The following is a 20,413-nucleotide window of genomic DNA, read 5'->3' as shown; positions in this document are numbered from 1 at the left end:
GTATGTACTAGGTGTACCGGTTTATAATGGTGGATTTTGTAATCAAAGAAAACATGCTAATTTCAAGAGAAACATCAAAAGTGCTTTATTCAAAGCAATGTCCATTGCTAGGTACACATTTCCCCCATCTTTCAGGTAATTTGTGGATACTGTCCCAATAGAACTTTTCTTGTTTTGAGGCAAACCATTCAGAGACCCAATTTTCAACTTCTTCGTACGTTTTGAAGTGCTGCTCAGAAAGTGCATGTGCCATCGATCGGAACAAGTGGTAATCTGAAGGAACAAGGTCTGGTGAATACAGCAGGTGGGTTAATACTTCCCAGGCAAGATCTTTTAGCGTGTCTTTAACTGGTTTTGAAATGTGTGATGGTGCATTATCATGAAGCAAAATTACTTTGCCGTGTCTTCTGGCCCATTCTGGTCATTTCACAGTCAAAGCATGGTTCGAATTGATTATTTGTTGTTGGTAGCAATCAATATTAACGGTTTCACCTGGTTTTAGAAACTCATAATACACCACACCTTCCTGATCCCACCAAACGCAGAGCATTGTCTTCTTTCTGACGAGATTTGCAGATAATGTTGATGGTTGACCTGGATCAACACATGATTTTGTGCATTTGGGATTCTCAAAATAAATCCACTTTTCATTGCCAGTCACAATTCGATGCAAAAAAGACTCTCTTTCATGCCGTTGAAGCAACATTTTACTGATGACTTTTCGGTTTTCCATTTGTCTTTTGTTCACTTGATGTTGCACCCATTTTCCTTACTTTAAAATTTTTCCCATTGCTTGTAAACTATCAGAAATTGTTTGCGGAGCAACGTTTAATCTTTCTGCAAGTTGTTTTTGAGTTTGACACGCATCTTCATCCAATAATGCTTGTAATTGTTGGTCTTCAAACTTTTTCAGTTGACCTGGACATTCTTTGTCTTTCACATTGAAATCATCACTTTTAAAGCATTTAAACCAGCATTCACAAGTACTTTGAGATGGAGCATGTTCACCATAAGCTTCCCGAAGTATACAATAACTTTTTCTTCAAAATAAAGTAATGAATTAAAACTTCCTACAAATGCTCTTTTTTTGGCACGAAATTCGACATTTTTAAGCACAAAAATATCTATGATGTTAACACCTTCAGCAAATTTGACATATGAAGTTTTGAAGCTTGCGGTCAATACAACAAAATAGCATACATATCAAATCGCATATAATCAACATATGTATAACTCCAGCTATTGAAAAAAATCCACATTATTAACTGGTACACCTATGTGCACGTCTGTACATCTGCATGCGCACACACAAACTCTCTCTCTTACAGTCACACTCTACACTTCAGCAATATTAAGCCATTCATATTTTTATGCACACTGCCTCTGTGCCTTTATTAATTTTATTTCTTCTATCTGAAAAGCCCAGTTCTACCACTTCTCTTCACCACCTTGATGATTCCTATTCATTTTTTAAGTCTCAGCTCATCTCCCCTCTTCCTGGGTGTTCTTCCTGACTCCCCAGGAGCTGTGATATTCTCTTCCTCTGTTCTCTGAGGTCCAGCACAGCTCAGAAGAAATGGCTGATAGCAGCATTTCCACTGTGGTATGATTGTTGGTTTCCAAGCATATACTGTATTTCATTTCTGTTAGACTGAAAACTACATAAGATCAGGGATTGTCTATCAGTAGTCTTTTTATTTCCTAGTATGTATGTACCGCAGTGCCTAGCATGTAGGAGATGCTCAATAAATATGTGAAAACTAAGTGGCGTGGCCATCTAATCTAAAGACACCAGCAGCAATTCTCCACATGTATGCTTCTTTTGTTGTCTCTATAGTGTCCATCACTATTTGATATTTTCTTGCTTATTTGGGACTCTTTTTCATTGCTGGTTTCTGTCACCAGAATACAAGTGGACTTTTGTTATTGTGTTTACTTTCACCCCATGCCTAAACAAAACACGTGTGCAATGCCTAGAACAACAAAAAGGGTACAAGATAAACTATCAAGTGTGTGATATGAATGAGATCCAGACTTGGTTCTCCTCGACTAATATCATGCTTTTTAATAAGTTACTATATGAAATCAGCGCCTCTAGAAAGACATTAAGATACTCTGATTTTAATTAATCTTTTAAGTTTAGCAGTATGAAATTCCAAAACCAATTTCTTACCCAGATGGAATACATATAAAGACAAGTATAAGTACTGCAGAATACAAGGTTCAAAAATCTAAAATGATTACTTGCTAATCTTTACCTTTTTTTTCATTCATCCTCATTTTCTGCTGACTTTCATGTACTCTTCTGAATCTGGGATAATCAAGAGATTTATGTTATTAAAACAAATACTCTTACCTAATATCAAAGCCAGCTGGTCATTAACATTAAAGAATAATAGTTAATTTGAGTCAGTAGCCAACATTAAAAATTAATAAGATCATGTAACAAGAGAGAATTACTGTAATGACCTAGCCAGTGATTCAACACTAACATATTTTAATTAAAAACTCATTTAGTAATGACTAAGTCATTCACTAATGACCTCTAGAGGCAAAAAGAAATAGGGACCAATGTCTCTAAACAGCTTCCTATGATAGCATTTTAGATCAATGGAACTTAATCAAACTAAGACATAGTTATCACTCCCTCCTCAGATTTCATGCAATATATTATTTATATTTCACTTTTGACACATATTTTGCTTTAAACCTTACATTAGGTAAGCATTTCTTTAGTACCTATTCTGTTCTAGGCTGTATGCCCTAGGCTCCTTCTTAATCTTATTTGGATTATTCTGTCTTTTCCTGTTTTTCACTTAAAGTAAAACTCCAAATAAATTTCAGAATTAGGATATTTAATCCCTTACCTTGAGAGAGAAGCAAAAGTGAGAGAACAAAAGTAACTAGAATTAAAGACTATGTAATCCATAAATATGATGGTTTAATAGAAATGTGTAGCCTGGCCAGTGTGGCTCAGTTGGTTGGAACATCTTTCATACACTGAAAGGTCTTGGGTTCAATTCCCAGTCAGGGCACATACCCAGGTTGCAGGTTCCATCCAGAAAGCTGCATGTGCAGGAGGTAACCAATCACTGTTACTCTCTTTCATTGATTTTTCCTCTCTCTCTCTCTCTCTCTCTCTCTCTCTCTCTCTCTCTACCTACCTACCTACCTATCTCTCTAAAATCAAATTTTAAAAATATGTAGAAAGAACAATTTATTATAACAAAGGAAGTGATTAATTCCCCCACTGCAAGTTAGGGAAGGCTTCCAGAGGTGGGTCTAGAGTCACAAAGGTCTGAATTAGTCTGGCTATAGTTTAGGGGGGTCAGGTAGAAAAACGGATGCTCACAGGAAGGTTGAAACTGCTGAAAAGAACCTAGTTTTCCCAAATAAAGTCATTTGGGTTTTATGCTGTCAGTGATGGAAATCCAAAGGAGGTCTTTAAGTAGTAGAATGACCTGATCAAGTATTTTGAGGAATACAATTCTTAGTTTTCCTTGTAGGATAATTGGAATGGAGAAGGTATAGAAGAGAATAGAGAATGCAGCATTGCCCTGAGACAAAAAATGAGCATCTGGACTAAGATAGAAAAAGAAAAAGGAGAGAAAGGCTGGATTCAGGTGACATTTCTGAGGTTGAGCAAGGAGGGATGGTATTTGAAGGAGAGACTGGGGATGAAGATGCCTGTGAGTCTGACTTTAGGCTGTGGTCATATAGTGACATCATTGCCCAAGACTGTGAATACAGAACAGATTCAGAGGAAAGATAAGCTGGCTTATAAAATACAACATTTCATTAATTTGGGGACCATCAGAACATATTGGAAATATTGTATCTCTAGTCCAAGGGATGTAGGAGTCTAGATTTGGAGATCATGCTATGTAGGGGAAATGAAAGAACTCCAAGAGGTGGGCAGTGAGAAAATTGTAAAAGGAAATAGCAGCCACCATTATGGAGAGCAAATCACTCTGAGATCAATGTCATATGAATACTCGTCTTTATTCCATGCCCCTAGAAACATAGTGCCAATGTTAAAAGTTAGATTTTAGTCATTTCATTAGGCAACTTCCCAGGACATGGCTCACTACCTATGTCATCTTCAACACTAGAATTTAAATGGTTAGAGCATTCGTTTACAGCAGTCTTTGTCCAAAGTTGTGGCTCCTGGATAACGGATACAAAATTGTGGATGGAGCCTTCTTCCCTTGAGGAGCTATGGGTCAGTATTGCACTGAGGATCCAGTGAATTTAATTAATTTTTTAAAAGCAAAACTCTTTAAAAGGTCTCACTGAGAGCTGTTCTTAACTATCCTAAGTCTAGGATAAAAATCCATGAAGCTTTAAGGTTGTTGCAATCCCCCGTTGCTGCCCATTTTCCCACATGATAGAGGGATGGAGTTCTCCAAGAAATGGAGCACCTTGGAAAGTTTGGTTCCTTTCACCTACACAAGTGTCTAAGGTTGTGTGGAATCAGTGATTTTCAGGAATCTAGCATCTTTCCCAAATATCAGTCTTTTTTCAACAATCATTGGATGAGTCAAAATCACTTCCTACCACATGGTAGGTAATTTGAGAACCACTCACCTAAGCTGTTGTGAACAGTAAAAAGTCAGTCCTTAGCCTTAAACCTCAGACATAAATAATCCTGTCCAAATACCTGAACAGCAAATATCAATGTAAGAGTTCAATCACTGGCACAAGTGTCTGTATCATTAGGACAAAATGATCAAAGGAAAACAATTTTTTTAAAAGAAGGTTTAGGTAACCTACATATGTGCACTTCTCTTGATATGTCATCAAATGATAGCTGGAAGTAAAAAATATATATATATCAAAGTGTGAGATTTTCAGGAGATGAGAGAGGGAAAGCTGAAGAGAAAAGGAACTGATTGCTTGGTGAACTCTCCAAGAAAAATCAATCTGAAATGAGTGCTTACCCTTTCACTTGTCTAAGTAATATTCAGAAATATAGAGGGATGAAATAAAATCTCAACATGATTTGACTTGTAGCCAGAACCAAAATTCATTCTTGTATTTCTGTTGATGACAACTTTTTAAAATTATAAGATGGAAATTGCTAACAACTATGGTGACTATCCGCTTTTTATAAGACTGGCATTTCAGATGAACAAAAACATTATTCAAGTAGGTTCTTTTTACAATAGACAAAAAAAGATCACCAAAGCAAATAACCACACTCAACTTTTATGAATCGGGTCCCAGCCTAAGGATGCTAAGGTAGGAAGAGCATGCTGCTTGCCCAATGGTCATCCCTCCTTGGCACAGCTCAGCTCTGCTTAAAAGTCCCCTTGACACTTAAAAATTTTAACATTTAAGTAATAGTATCAATTATAAGCCATGTGCTTTCTTTTTCTAATTTAAAAAGTATTTTTTTATTTTTTAGTTACAGTTGACATACAATATTAGTTTCAGGTGTACAACATGGTGATTAGACATTTATATAACTTAGGAAGTAATCACCCCAATTAGTTTAGTGTCCATCTGACACCATTCATGGTTAATACAATATTATTGATTGTATTCCCTCTGCTGTACTTCACATCCCCATGTCTGTTTTTATAACTAGCAGTTGCTATTCTTAAACTCTTTCACCATTTTTGCTTATTTTCTTAGTCCCCCTCTCATCTGGTGACCATCAATTTGTTCTCTGTATCTATGAGCTTGTTTGTTTGTTTTGTTTGTTAGTTTATTTCGTTATTTAGATTTCACATATAAGTGAAATCATATGGTATTTGACTTATTTCACTTAGTATAATACCCTCTAGATCCATCCATGTTGTAACAAATGGCAAGATTGCATTCTTTTTATGGCTGAGCAATATTCTATTGTATATATGTACCATATCTTTTTTATCCATTCATCTATCAGTGGGCACTTAGTTTGCTTCCATATCTTGGCTATCCTATCTAATAAAAGGGTAATATGCAAATTAACCGTCACTCCATCACAAGGATGGTGGCGCCCATAGTGGCTGGGGCACTGGACACTGGTGGTGTCGCCCTGGTGACGAGCCCCAGCGTCCCATATGCCCCAGCCCACAAAGGAAGGGCAGGCGGGCCTCTGGCCAGAGGCTGGCCGGGGCACAGGATGCTGGCGTTGTTGCAGGCTGGGCTGAGAGACAGCCCTTCACCGCCCCCCCCATGCAGGAATTTTGTGCACCGGGCCTCTAGTTATAAATAATGCTGCAATTAACATAGGAGTGCACATATCTTTCTGAATTAGTGTTTTAGAATGTCTTTGGAAATATACCCAGAAGTGGAATTGCTGGGTCAGCCATGTGCTTTTCTTAACATCTTGAACATTCAACATTTGGTTAAGAGACTAAGGAAGACAGTATTATTTTTTTTCTGATCTCTTCAAAATATTCTCATTTTATGGTCACTCCTTTACATGTAACTATAAAGTCAGAAAATAAGGGACATTTGAAGTCTCTTCTCTCCTTAGCTGTCAGAAAGTGAAGAGTAATCTGATCCTCACTATCTTCACACTACTTCAAAGATTTCTGACCCAGATATTTGTCAAATTTGAAGAAAAATGTGGCCATTTTCCAAAACTTACAACATAATTGATGCTCTAGAACCCCAGCAAGAAGAATGTAAGCAAAAGAACAGGATAAGTAAGTATTGTCAAGTTTTATGTTCTACAAACTTATAAATAAAAACATTCTAAGAGTTCTGAATTTTCATTTAAATTTATCTTGAAAGTATATAAAAATCAAATATAAGATGATTCTTTGTGTATCTGCTGTGGTTTTTTTCTTCCTTTACTGGTAACAAATTATAACAAATCTAACACTGTTTCTTATCTCCTTAGAGCCACTCTTGGAAACTTGTGCGTTCAGGGCCACATTGAAGACTAGGAGTGAGGAACTTTGGGTTGTCACTTGGCAATGAGGAGAACAAAATCCACTTGACAGTTCTAATACTTATAGGAAATCATCAAACAAGGATATGTTATATTTATATCTCCAAGCTTCTACTTTTAGCACATGTCAGGGAAAAGTCTTGTTCTTAGCTTGGATTCTCTTGCCTGGAATAGACATGCATATGAGTTATGTCCCAGAGCCCATGCCCTGCTTCTTGGATCATCTGTGGGTGCCCAGTTGCTCTCAGAGAGAGAACCCCCACCTTTACCGAAACCTGGTGAGTGACTAGAGCAGCTATGGTGAATAGACAGAGAATGAAAGCTGGGTCTTCCTGAGGCCCTTCTCCTGAAACACTCCCCTTTTTTCTCAGCATAAAAGCCAAAGTTCTTACAATGACCCAAAGAACCCTATAGTCTGGCCCTCCTTTCCCCTCTGTTTTTACCTCCTACCCCTCTAACCTAACCTGACCTACTACAGCCACCCATCTCTGTGTTCCTCTTCATACCTCAAGGCTTTTGCACCAACAGATCCTTCTGCCTCTTTCATCCGAAATCTGCTTGGCTCACTCCCTTAACACTGTCCAGTCTTCTCAGAAAGGCCTAGGCTGACTCTCTGTTTAAGGCTGCCAGTTCTCTCCAGCACCTTCATCCTCCTTTATCAATCTCCATAGCACTTACCTTCTGTTGTATAAAATGCACTTATTCATTATATTTACTATATGCCTCCCTCACTAGCAGGATCAAGAGGGCAGAAATGTATGACTCTTTGCTGGCTTATGTATCCCCAGCATCTAACAGTACCTGGCACATAGTAAGCACTCAATAACTATCGAATGAGTGGATTTACTTTATAGCAGTTAGAAAGGTGATTTTATATATCAAGCACTGTTCTTAGCAATGTCTAAATATTAAGTCATTTAAACCGTGATAAAAACCCTATAAAGAAGGAGTTGTTATCCCCATTTTATAGAAAAGAAAACTGAGGTGCAGTGAGGTTAAGTTAAATTGCCCAAAGCCACACAACTAGTAAGTGGCCGAACCCCTCCATGCTCCTAACCTGTTCTCCGCCAAATGAATGAATGAACGAAACATGGTGGAGTCTCCATTTTTCAGCACTTTGTCGTAAGCTGCCTACTATGACCTAATTAACGATCCCAGTGTTTGATAGGGACCTAATCAAATCACTGTGCCAGCCCTCTGCTTCCTGGAAGAGGAACTTGCAGTTTTTTAGGTCTCCAGGGCTGGTTTCGGGGAGAGAGAGGGGCAAGGGGGCCTATCTACTGGGGCCAGTTGTAGAGAGGTACAAAAAGGATCAGAACAGAACACGCAGATTTAGAGCAAGAGACTGGTGGGTCTCAGGCCCATTGGATGAGCTAGAGACCCTTCCTGTGGGTCCACCTTATCATGCTTCTACCCAGCTGGGGGCTGCTTCCAGCCATCACCGGGGCCTAGAGCCTCCAGTGGGACAGACGGACACATATGTACATACTGCTTTATGCAGCTAGATATAGCTTTTTGGAATGATTATTTCAATGTTTGGAAAACATTTAGGATGATTGAAAGGGGGTAATTAGAATTTGGGAGGAGGCATATTTCTTACCAATTTTCCATTGAGTCAATACTTAGGGAATTTCTACTGACAAACTGTTGCCAAATAAAGATCCTGCTGGGTTTTCTTGAATTAATGAGATGGCTTGGTTGTAATTATTCCATGAATTGTTTAAATGCAAATAAGTGCTATTAAAGACCTTGAAAATTCTTTCATCTTAAATATGTTAAACCTTTTCCCGTGTCCTCTCATTTCTGTACTTAATTTGCTTCCTAAATCCTCTTTTAATCAATGGTACCAAATCGGTGCTACCTAAACTCAAGCAGAATTGTCACAAATCCTGAATTCAGGGAGTCAGAATGGAAATAATGAGTTGTATTTGTGCTCTTGAAGAAGCTAAGAATCCACTGAGCCTGCATTTACTGTGCAAACAAGCAGAGTAAACATAATGGAAGAAGGTGTAAAAATTGGAACTTTCAACAGTGTAAACAGGTTATACTCTCTAATAAGATATCAATTTTGAATACATAAAGCTAGTCTTTGAAAACTACACCTTCAGTGACTCTTAGATTCTCTTTATTATGGGGGAGGGAGAGGCCAGGGGCTGTGAAATGCTCGCTTTAATACAATGCTCTTCCCTGCCTGTCAGGATATGGGGCTGGGAGGTGGGGAGCAGCAGAAAAGTCTCCCCCACAACCATGCCTGACAAGAGGCTGTGATGGACGCAGCTGCGCAGCCAGGCTACCTTGAGGTGAGCCTGACAGCATCTCTTCCCTGGAAGCGTCATGGTCTGGCCTGGAAGATAACCAAGGACGAAAGGGGGAACACATTTTCCAGGGCCCCGCTTGCTTCAACAGGAGAATCCACCTCTCTGGGTTCCTTGCTCCTCTTCCCTCCAGCCTAACACCTCCTGCCTCCACTTCGGGCTGAGGACATTTAGCAGCAGCACAGCTTGCTCCAGGACTTCTTCTTTCTTTCTGTTTCTTAAGGTATTTGAAATGCAACTTTATTCTGATTCTAAATGAAAAGGAATGGGAATGACAGTCATAAACAAGGATTCTCCACTGAGTATTGTGATGTGACTGCAGCAGTCTTGTATTTGAAACTCAATAAGGAAGCAACTGCATTCCAAAACAGCTAAACATGCAGGTCCAAACAATGAAGGTGTTTTTTAACTGCCACATTCACTCCGAAGCCCGTTCATCTCCTTCACCGTACCTGAGATCAAGCACAGGCTCCGCTGAGCTCCACAATAAAGTGGCGAACACGCTGCACCACTGACACCACAGGACAGTCGCCTGTAAAACTGGACTTCTGACGCGGGGCTGCAGCTTCCCTTTCTCACAGGCCGTCATCATCAAGGAGAGCAAGGGTCTGAGCAACTTCTAGATCGGGCTCATCCTGTGCTGCCAAAGTTGGGTCCAGGACAACCTCTGGTGGGTCAAGAGCAGGGACGGCAGCAGACTCCCACTTAGGGTCTCCAGTGAGCTTTCCAGCCTGCCAGAGGAAGGGCTTTTCGAAGTGGTACTTTTGGCAGCAATGTCGTAGTACTGAAGATTCTTCTTGTGGTAGAAGACAATTGATTTTGCCTTAACGTTCCTGTCCTTGATATCCACTTTGTTGCCACACAACACAGTGGGGATGTTTTCACACGCACCATACTAGATCTCTGTGCCGGTTAGGCACATTCTTGTGAGTCACTCTCGAAGTTACATCAAACATTAAAATGGCACCCTGGGCTCGCCATTAGAAGTCCCCGAACTTCTCTGGCCCGCTGTATCCCTCACATTGAACGTAATAGGCCCTCTGTTGGTGTGGAACATGAGGGGATGGACCTCCACACCCAGGGGGGCTACATACTTCTCAAATTCCCCAGTCAGATGGTGTTCCACGGATGTAGTTTTCCCAGTCCCACCATCGCCAACCAATATAACTTGGGGTTCTCCTTGGGCGGCCATAATGATGTCATTTCCAGAAGCCTCTCTGGGCCATCTGACTGAGAGCTGGAAAGATGGCAAAAGGGTAATTCTGCTCCAGGACTTCTTTTGTCTAGATTCTACAAAAGGTCAACTTGACCCCGCTATATCACTTTACATCTACCCAGGCATTCCATGTGTCTTCAGAAATGGTAAGGAGTGTACTTTCTCCAATGCATTCTTTTCTGGGGGCAGAGCCTTGCTTCTAAATAGACAGTTATTTTTGCTCAGAGCCTACTTGATGTTAATGTCCTATAAAGCTGTATGGGTCCATATTACCATGGCTTTGGCATTGATTGTACACAAGATGCTTCATTAGCTAACATGTGAATCAGTCCTCTCATATGTCATTATATCACTACTATGGTCTCCAAGTGTCGTGTTGCCAGATAGGAATAAGTCCACAGCCAAATAAAAGAGCGGGAGAGCCGAGCAGGGTTTCAAGTTGCTGTGACAGATCAGTTCCCTCCTACACTAAGTGATTTTCCAAATCAGTCCATCACTGATCAGAGGCTGTTTGGCAGGTGTGCATAATGGGTGGCAAGTGGTGTATTACTAAAGATATGCTGATGATGTGAACACAGGTGTTGGGCAGAATTAACATTCCAAATACTATTATAGGCAAATAAAAATGATGGCTTATGTACAATAGGAGCCATCTCTGTCTGAATTCAAGGCTAGATGTACCAAGAGAAGGCATTTTCTCTCCAAAAGACTTCAGGATGAGAACATGGTTTGGTGAATAACACAGCAGAGAAATGGAAGACACAAGGGCTATCCCAAGTACTCCTTGGATTTAGCTGTCAGGATAACTCACCATTCAATCAAATTAATAAATATTTGCCACATGCTATATTTTATGCTTCAGGGTCATAAAAAAATCAGAACTCTAAAACACCTGGAAATTTCCCAAAGTTTTCTTGTTTTTATTCTCATCTCAGTTTTTCTTAAGCCAATGGTTATAGAAGATATATTCCTTCTTAATCTATTGTTTAATGGTTCAAATGAACAACCAGCAGAGAAGCTTATTAAATTAGTTCAAGGTTACCTATAAACAGGCCCTTTGTCTTATCTAAGACAAAGAGTACACTTGATTTATAGCATAGCTGGTCTTGAATGATTTTGATGGATAACTAGAAACAATTAACTAGAGACATAAATATCCTATAGGATTTCATAAAGGATCCAATGTGAAGATTCACATGGTTAATAAAATTGAAACTATTAAAATTAGTCCAGTTATATTTGATTTTTCTTTGTGATTTGAATGTTTAAGAGGTTACGCTGAGAGTTGCTATGCCCTTTCTATTTGGGGTAATATGCTCTGTTAATAGGGTCCCCTGTAGGTTTCCAATCTTAGAGTTTTGTCTCTCCTTTTCTTCTGGTAAGCCCAGATGACTAATGCAAATACCCCAAAGGAACAGGGAAGGGACAGATTGTTTTGAAGCCAAGGGATCTCTCAATATAAGAGCAATTTCTTGGGTCCCAGCAAGGGCAGGCGTAAGGGCAGAGACATAATGCACTCGTGAGAAAAGTAGAAAGTTCTGAAAGTTCTCTAACACACCTAGCCCTGACCTGACTCCCAGCCTCTCAGTAGCACAGAAGCCATCTGTCTTAGTCAGCTCGGGCTGTTATAACAAAATACTGCAGACTGGGTGGCTTAAACAACACATGTTCATTTCTCATAGTCCTAGAGGTCAAGGTGCCCGCTGATTGGTTTCCCAGTGAGGGCTTGAAGATGACTGCATTCCCACTGTGTGCCCACATGGTGGAGAGAGAGTGTGTGTGTGCATGCTGTGGGTTCTCTTCCTTTTCTTATAAGGGCACTAATTTCATTATGGAACCCCACCCTCATGACTTCATCTAACCTGATTACCTCCCAAAGGCCCCACCTCCGAACACCATCACATTGGGGTCAGAGTTTCAACATAGGGATTTTGGAGGGAAGCAAACGTGCAGTTCATTATACCATAATAACTCCCGTCTTGTCACCGGTGTCCACGTCCACCCACAAGAGAAAAAGCCCCAACTTAAGAGAAAATTTGCTTTATAGTCAATTTGGTTGATGTGTACCAATTTCTTAAGGCCAGGGATGTCTCTTGATTAAAATAATTATTTGTTTTGTTTTAAGGAATTTTATTTAAATTTTTATAATAAAAAAAAACATTGCCCTTTTACATTCTCTTACTATAAAACTAATAGAATGGCCTAATTTTTTTTCTGGTATCAATGTTAATTTTATTTTTATTATTGATAGATTTTAAGTATTAATAATATTTTTAGTTATTTTTCATTTTTAATTCCAGTTTACATATAATATTATTTTATATTAGTTTCAGGTATATAGCATAGTAGTTAGACAATCATATACTTTACAGCAAAGTTTTCTTCCAATATTTCCAGTACCCACCTGGCACCGTACGTAGTTATTATAATACTAGAGGCCCAGCACACGAAATTCACGCACGGGTACAGTCCCTAGGCCTGGCCTGCGATCAGGGCCATCTTCCCCAGCTGCCTGCAGCCAGCCCCACCCACCACCGCTACCCACCCCTGGTTTCCTGTTCACCATCGGGTGGTGGGTGCCTGATGGCCGGGGGAAGGGACCAAGAGGTGGTCAGTGCACCTCATACTAGTAGTGACTGGTCCAGCAGTCATTCTGGTCGTTCTGCCATCAGGGTCAATATAATAAAATTACCCTTTTATTATATAGGATAGAGGCCTGGTGCACAGGTGGGGGCCGGCTGGCCTGCCCTGAAGGGGGCCCCAGATTAGGGTAGGGGGTCCCCAATGTGGGGGGAGGGGCAGGCCATCCAGGGCAAGGGGCCATAGGGTTTGCAGGCCGACCCTGCCCCCAATCAGGGTGAGGGTCTCTGCTGGGGGCAGGGCCAGCCTGGGAGAGGGGCCATGGGTGGTTTGCAGACCGGCAATCCCCCTGGCTTTGTCAAAAAGGACGTCCAGAATGACGTCTGGAAGACATCGGGTCTATCTGGTCTAATTAGCATATTACCTTTTTATTAGTATAGACTAGAGGCCTGGTGCATGAATTCATGCACGGGTGGTGTCTGGCTGATTGGGGCGGGCCGACCAAGGGGATGGGCCTCGGGTGGTTGGTTGAACTCCCAGTTGAACTCCCAGTTGAACTCCCGGTCGAACTCCTGGTCAAGAGGACAATTTGCATATTAGCCTTTTATTACATAGGAATATTGACTATATTTCCTATGATGTTCTTTACATCCCATTGACTTTTTATAAGTATCAATTTGTACTTCTTATCCCTTTACCTTGTTCACCCAGTGCCCTAATTTCCCTTCCCTCTGGATCTATGGGTCTGTTTCTGTTTTGTTTGTTCATTTATTTTGTTCTTTGGATTCCACATATAAGTGAAATCATATGGTATTTGTCTTTCTCTGACATATTTAACTTAACATAATATCTTCTAGGTCCATCCATGTTGTCACAAATGGTAAGATTTCATTCTTTTTTTTCCCATTGTATATATGTAACACAGCTTTTCTATACACTTTATTGATGGGCACTTTGGTTCTTTCATATCTTGACTATAGTAAACAAAGCTGCAATGAACATAGGGGTGAATATATCCTTTCAAATTAGTGTTTTGGGTTTCTTCAGATAGATACCCAGAAGTGGAATTGCTGGGTCATAAGGCAGTTCCATTTTTAATTTTTTGAGGAACCTTTTGGAGGCTTTCTTGGTATTTCCATTTCTATCCGATTCAGAGCTTTCAACTTCAGTTCTAAGTTGAACTGGCTCATTTGTGATTATTTGGCAAAATTGTAGCAAAATAAATATCTGGGTTCAATTCAAGGTGCAGCAAACTGTTTTCAATTTTTCCAGCTTAGAGTTCATGATTCAGAGGTTTAGTTCTAATCCCTGCTATATACACAGGTGGTTGCTTGCAGGCACAACCATATATAGCCAGATACATTTTGGCTTGGAGTGGGGGAGGGTAGACAACCATAAAAAAATCAGTGAACCCGCTTTCTGTTCCTAACGGAGGGAAGAGGAGAATGTGAGGGAAGTCCCCTGTGTGCACTGCCAACTTGGGCACCTCAGCAGAGAGCACCGCTGTGGCTCTGTCCCACAGAGAGATGCCCCCATGGCAGATGGAGCCATGTTTTATCCTGCTTTAAGAACACAGAACATGAACACAGAAGGTGTCTCTTGAGTGTCTTCCCCATATTGGATGGACATTTTAGCCCTTTATAGCAGCCAGCCCAAGCCTAAGAGTCTAAAATCAATACAAGAGGGCAAAAGTCCTCATCATGGCATCCCACCTGACAACGAGGATGCATAAGACCCCCGCTAGATTGAACAGTGGGGGAAACCTGGGATGTCCTCTGTTCCCAGCTTTTGTAGTACTGCTCTTCTCCCCAGCAAGGGGCATCTGCTTCCTGCCCCTGGCCCATTTGCTCTCAACCTATGGTCCCAACACCTGATAAAGACCTGTCCCTGGTCTTCCTTTGGTAACCAACTGTAAATCAGTCATTTGAAATGGGACATTTTCAATCTATTCCCTTCCCTATTGCCCCTCTGAGGAACCTTTGAGATAAATGGACACTGTCTTACAAGTGTGGTTAAATAAATTACTTTTTAGAGGGAGATTTACATTTTATCAAGTGTGAAAAACTTAAAGGGATAAATTGTCTCTAGAGAAATTTCTGGAATCACCCAACAAAAATCAGGAGGACCTCCGGAGCCACTTGATTCTCCTGGTGCTCCCGAAGTGAATTCCTTTTTCAGTGTCTTCCTAAGCCTCCCAGCTCACAAAGTCTACCCCCAGATACACTGGTTTTCTAAACTATCTCAATCACTCTTTCCCCTTTTACTGATGCTCTTCACACCTTGTTCTGGTCTCCCCATCCTCACCCCACTCCCTACTTCTACGTCCCTCTTCTCTACACAACCCCCACTTAGTGTCTACTAAGTAACTTAGTAAATTTCCATCATACTATCACCACCAGCCCACCTGCAGACATGATTCTGAAGGTATTGACATGTCAACTCCGGGTCAAATCAGTCCCTTTGATAGAAACACGTTTTTCTTCAAATTCTCTTCCAATGTGCTAATAGTTAATATATCTTCCTAAAAAGTAAAAAGAAATGTGAAAGTAATCTAATTTGATGATGGTGAGTGTTTGGGATCTTTCTGCGCTTTAAAGAGGCAAAAATCAAAAGATGATTTCCTTTTGTGTATTTATCCCCATTTTCTGATTTAAGTGTGGAGCCATCTCTATATCTTAATTTTATTTCCTTAATATCTATTGTACTAGCAAAACTTTCCAAATTAGAAAGAATTATAACTGCAACCCTTCTGACTGATGCCTTTCTTGGCATTTTATGACTCAGTTTACATCACACATCCTTACTCTGCAGGGATTATCCGAGGAGGCACGTTAGACTGCTGCCCTATGTTACTTTAAGTATACACACGCAAAAATAGCTGGAAATTGATTATGTGATATTCGGATGAAAGGCAATAGTTCCAATTTTGTATGTCTGATTAGCCACAACTCTTCAAAAATTGGTGCAAATGTTACAGGATTTATAATGTCGGCATTTCATCTTCACAGAAATGCTATTTGATGGCATAAAACCAGAAAAAAAAAAATAATGGTCACAGCAGACAGCTTGTAGATTAGACAAAGGTCACTGTGTTTTAATGAACAGTGGCTGTTAATTAATGAGAAAACAAGTAGAACATGAGCTGTTAGGCATTGTGAATTTGTGCCCCCAAAAATCAATCAATCTTACTTAAAACCACTTTGAATAACTCAAGAACAAAATAACTGCAAGAATAGAATTTCAATCTCAAATTATACAGCAAAGTCATAAATATCAATAAAATAGCATCACAGTTCTCTGGTGTGACATATAAAGATTCTTCCTTCATCTCTAGAAAAGAGGGTTAATGCTAAGTTAGTATTCTCAATAGATATTCAAGATAGACTGGCTCTACCCCTGTGTCTTGGATTTCTAGATTTCTATATGCATTCCCTTAGTCTTTAAGAGAGTAGGAAAATGCTTGTTATTTTACCAAATTTCTCTGAGGACAAATGGGGAAATACTAAAACTCCGTTAAGACAGATGGTAAAAATAACATTGCCTTTAGTTGTAGAGGGCTAGCAAAGCCAAGTGTCTGAGGGTTTCCATTAGGAAGGACAGAACCATTGTTAGTAATACCAGCTTTGCTTTACAGCTTTCCTCCAAGTAGGTCAAGTACTCTGATTGTTATTCACTTATCTCTTTAGCAACCACTTGAGAAAATAGTGGGCATCTTATTTCAATTAAAAACAAGAAGAGAAAATGAACGGGTTTATCCTAAGGTACAGCAGCAAAGGCAACTGTACCTGCTGGCCCAGCACGAGTCAAAAGAACTACCCATAAAACATTTTCAACTGAACATAAAAGATTTTTGTATTTCTAACTCATTTGAAAATAAAATGAGACCCCTCCAAAGGATCATTTGGAGAGCACCACTAAACCAAAACACCGTGAGATCAGATCTAGCATCTGGACTTAAAGAGGAAAATATTTCCTCTTATGAGTCTCCCCCATTGGTTGGATGATGGGCAGTGCTTTTTTACTGAAAATTTTTTGAGATAATTGCAGATTCACATGCCATTGTAAGAAATAATATGAGGTATCCTGGGTACACTTTAACCTGTTCCTTCAAACAATAAAATTTTGCAAATCTATAGTATAATATCACAACCAGAATACTAGTATTGCTACAATCCACAGATCTTTTTTTAAATTTCTCCAGTTTTGGTTATACACATTAGTATGTGTGGCTGTAGTCCTGTGCAATGTTAGAGGCTCATGTATCTGTAACAAAAATCAAGATACCATGCAGTTCCATCACCACGAGGGTCTCTCAGATTGCCCTTTAATACCCACACCCACCTCCTCCTTCCCACCCACCCACGACTCCCCCGACAATCCTTGACTTCTGTCAACCATTAGTTGTTCTGCATTTCTTTTTTCTTCTTTTTTTTTCATTTTAAAAATGTCATATAATCATTTCTCAGCCTTTTGGCTAAGATAATATGTAAAAATGTTATATAAATGGAATAATATTATATGTAACCTTTTGAGATTGGCTTTTTTCACTCAGCATAATTCTATAGAGATCCATCCAAGTTGTCTTATGTATCAACAGTTTATTCATTTTTTATTGTTGAGTAGTAAAGCATGGTATAGATACAGTACTCCTTGTTTATCTCATTCAAATGGTGAGGACATTTGGACTGTTTTCAGTTTGGGGTCATTATGAGTAAATCCACTATGAACAGTTGTGTACAGGTTTTTGTATAAACAATAAGTTTTCATTTCTCTGACGTGAATGTCCAAGAATAAAATTGCTGAGTCATATAGTAACTGCATTTTTATAAGAATGAATAAAACTGTTTTCAGATGAGTGGTACCATTTTACATTCCCACCAGCAGTGGATGAATGATCCAGCTTCCCTGCATTATCCCCAGCATTTTATGTTGTCACTATTTTTTATTTTAGCCATTCTGACATGTGTGTAATGTTATTTCATTGTGATTTGAATTTACATTTTCTGTATGGCTAATGATGTTGAATATCTTTTCATGTGCTGATTAGCTATCCATATATCCCCTTCAGTGAAATGTCATTCATGACTTTTGCCCATTTCCTAATTGAATTTGTGTGTTGTTGTTCTTTAACTCCTGAGTCTTAAGAGTTTTTACATATTCTAGATACTAGTCCTTTGTCATATATGTGGTTTGTAAATGTTTTCCCCCAGACTATAGTGTGTCTTTTCATTCTCTCTACTTTTAATGAAATCCAAGTCATTAATTTTTCCTTTTATTCCTTGTGCTTTCATGTCAAGTCTAACAACTTTTATTTAACTCAAATTCCCAAAATTTACTCCTGTTTTTTACTAACAGTTTTATAGTTTAACATTTAAGTACATGTTATATTTGAATTGATTTTTGTATAAGGTGTGAGGTATAGATTTAGGTTCACGTTTGGGGTAGCCTATTAATGCTGGATTGCCCCAACATCATTTGTTAAATGGCTATTTCTTCCTTCACTAAATTGCTTTTTCACTTTTATAAGAAAAATCAGCCTAGCCATTATGGCTCAGTGGTTGAACATTGACCTATGAATGAAGAGGTCACTGATTGATATGCCCAGATTGTGGGCTTGATCCCCAGTGTGGGGCATGCAGGAGACAGCCAATCAATGATTCTCTTTCATCATTAATGTTTTATCTCTCTCTCCCTCTCCCTTATTCTCTGAAACCAATAAAAATATTTTTAAATAAATTGAGCATATTTGTCTGTTTCCAAATTCTCTATTCTGTTCTCTCTATTGTTCTCTGTGTGTCTGTCTCTCTGAGAGTACCACACAGTCTTGAATATTGGAGCTATATAGTAGGTCTTACTATCATATTGAGTGATTCCTTTAACTTTATTCTTCTTTGTTGGGATTGTTTTACCTATTCTAGCACCTGGGTTTTTCCTTATTAATTTTAGAGTAAGTTTGTTTATTTCTTTAAAAAAATGCTTTTTGAGATTTTTATAGAAATTTTATTAAACTTATAGATCAACTTGGGAAAAGGTGCTATCTTTATTATGTTGAGTCATCCAATTCATGAACATGGTATTTCCATTTATTTAGGTCTTCTCTGATTTCTTTTATCAACACTTCGTAATTTTAGCATGCATATTATGTCTGTTTTGCTAAGAGCATAGCTAAATGTTTCATTGAGTTTTGTACATGTTATTTATTAAATTGAGATAATAAATCTCTATTTCTAACTTGCTGTGATTTTTATAATAAATGGAAAAACTGGATATCTGTGTGCAAAAGAATAAAATTGGACACTTATCTAATACCATATAAAAAAAATCAACTCAAAATGGGTTAAAGACTTAAATATAAGGCCTAAAACTCCAGAAGAAAACTCTAGGGGAAGAGCTTGACATTACTCTAGACAATGATTTTTTGAAACAAGATCCCAAAGCACAGGCAACAAAAGCAAAACAAGACAAATGGGATTGCATCAAACTGAGAAACTTTCCGCACAGCAAAGGAAATAATCAACAGAATGAAAAGACAACCTTCAGAATGAGAGAAAACATCTAAGGACATATATATATATAAATGAAACTTCTATAACTCAATAGCAAAAATTCAAAAATAACCTATTTTTAAAATGAGCAAAGGACCTGGATAGACATGTCTCAAAAGAAGACGTACAAATGGCCAACAGGTATATGAAAATATGCTCAACATCACTAATCATCAGGGAAATGAAAATCAAAACCACAGTGATGTCATCTCACACTTGTTAAAATGTCTATTTTCAAAGACAAAAGATAAGTTCTGGTGAGGCTATGGAGCAAAGGGAACCTTTATGCATTGTTGGTTGGAGTGTAAATTGGTGCAACCACTATGGGAAACACTATGGAGGTTCCTCAAAAAATTAAAACTAGAACTACCATATGACCCAGCAATATCACTTCTGGGAATATATCCAAAGAAAATGAAGCCAAGATTATGAAGAGATATTTGCATTTTCATGTTCATTGCAACATTACTCACAATATCAAAGATATGAAAACAACCTCTGTGTCCATCAAAGGACAAATGGATTAAAAATGTGGTATATATGTGCAATGGTATAGCCTTGAAAGAGAAGGAAATCCTACCATTTGCCATAACATGGATGAACATGAAGGACATTATGCTATGTGAAATAAGCCAGACAGAGAAAGACAGCTACAATACTACATGATCTCAATTATATGGAATCTAAAAAAATTGAACTCATAAGGGCAGGGTAGAATGGTGGGCTAGGTGTTGGGGAAAATGGAGAGTTGTTACTGTTTCAGCTATGCAAATTTCAGTTATTCATGATAAACCCATTCTGGATATCTGATGTATGACATGGTGACTATCTATAATAATCTATAATAATAAAACCATAATATGAAAAT

At 38.9% G+C, this 20,413-nt stretch overlaps 1 protein-coding gene and 1 pseudogene across 3 annotated transcripts in view; one reads left to right on the top strand and one right to left on the bottom strand.

The window, feature by feature from the left end:
• Positions 1–20,413, top strand: part of KCNQ5 (potassium voltage-gated channel subfamily Q member 5) — a 514,470-nt gene that overhangs the window by 351,212 nt on the left and 142,845 nt on the right. The window lies entirely within an intron of this gene.
• LOC307104748 (GTP-binding nuclear protein Ran-like) lies at positions 9,780–10,396 on the bottom strand (annotated as a pseudogene). The gene has a single exon. The product of its transcript is annotated as a GTP-binding nuclear protein Ran-like (transcript).

The sequence above is a fragment of the Cnephaeus nilssonii genome (assembly GCF_951640355.1).
Source record: "Cnephaeus nilssonii genome assembly, chromosome: 9".
Lineage (NCBI taxonomy): Eukaryota > Metazoa > Chordata > Mammalia > Chiroptera > Vespertilionidae > Cnephaeus > Cnephaeus nilssonii.
The sequence above is the reverse complement of the archived record's forward strand: the minus strand, read 5'-3'. Positions and strand labels throughout refer to the sequence as shown.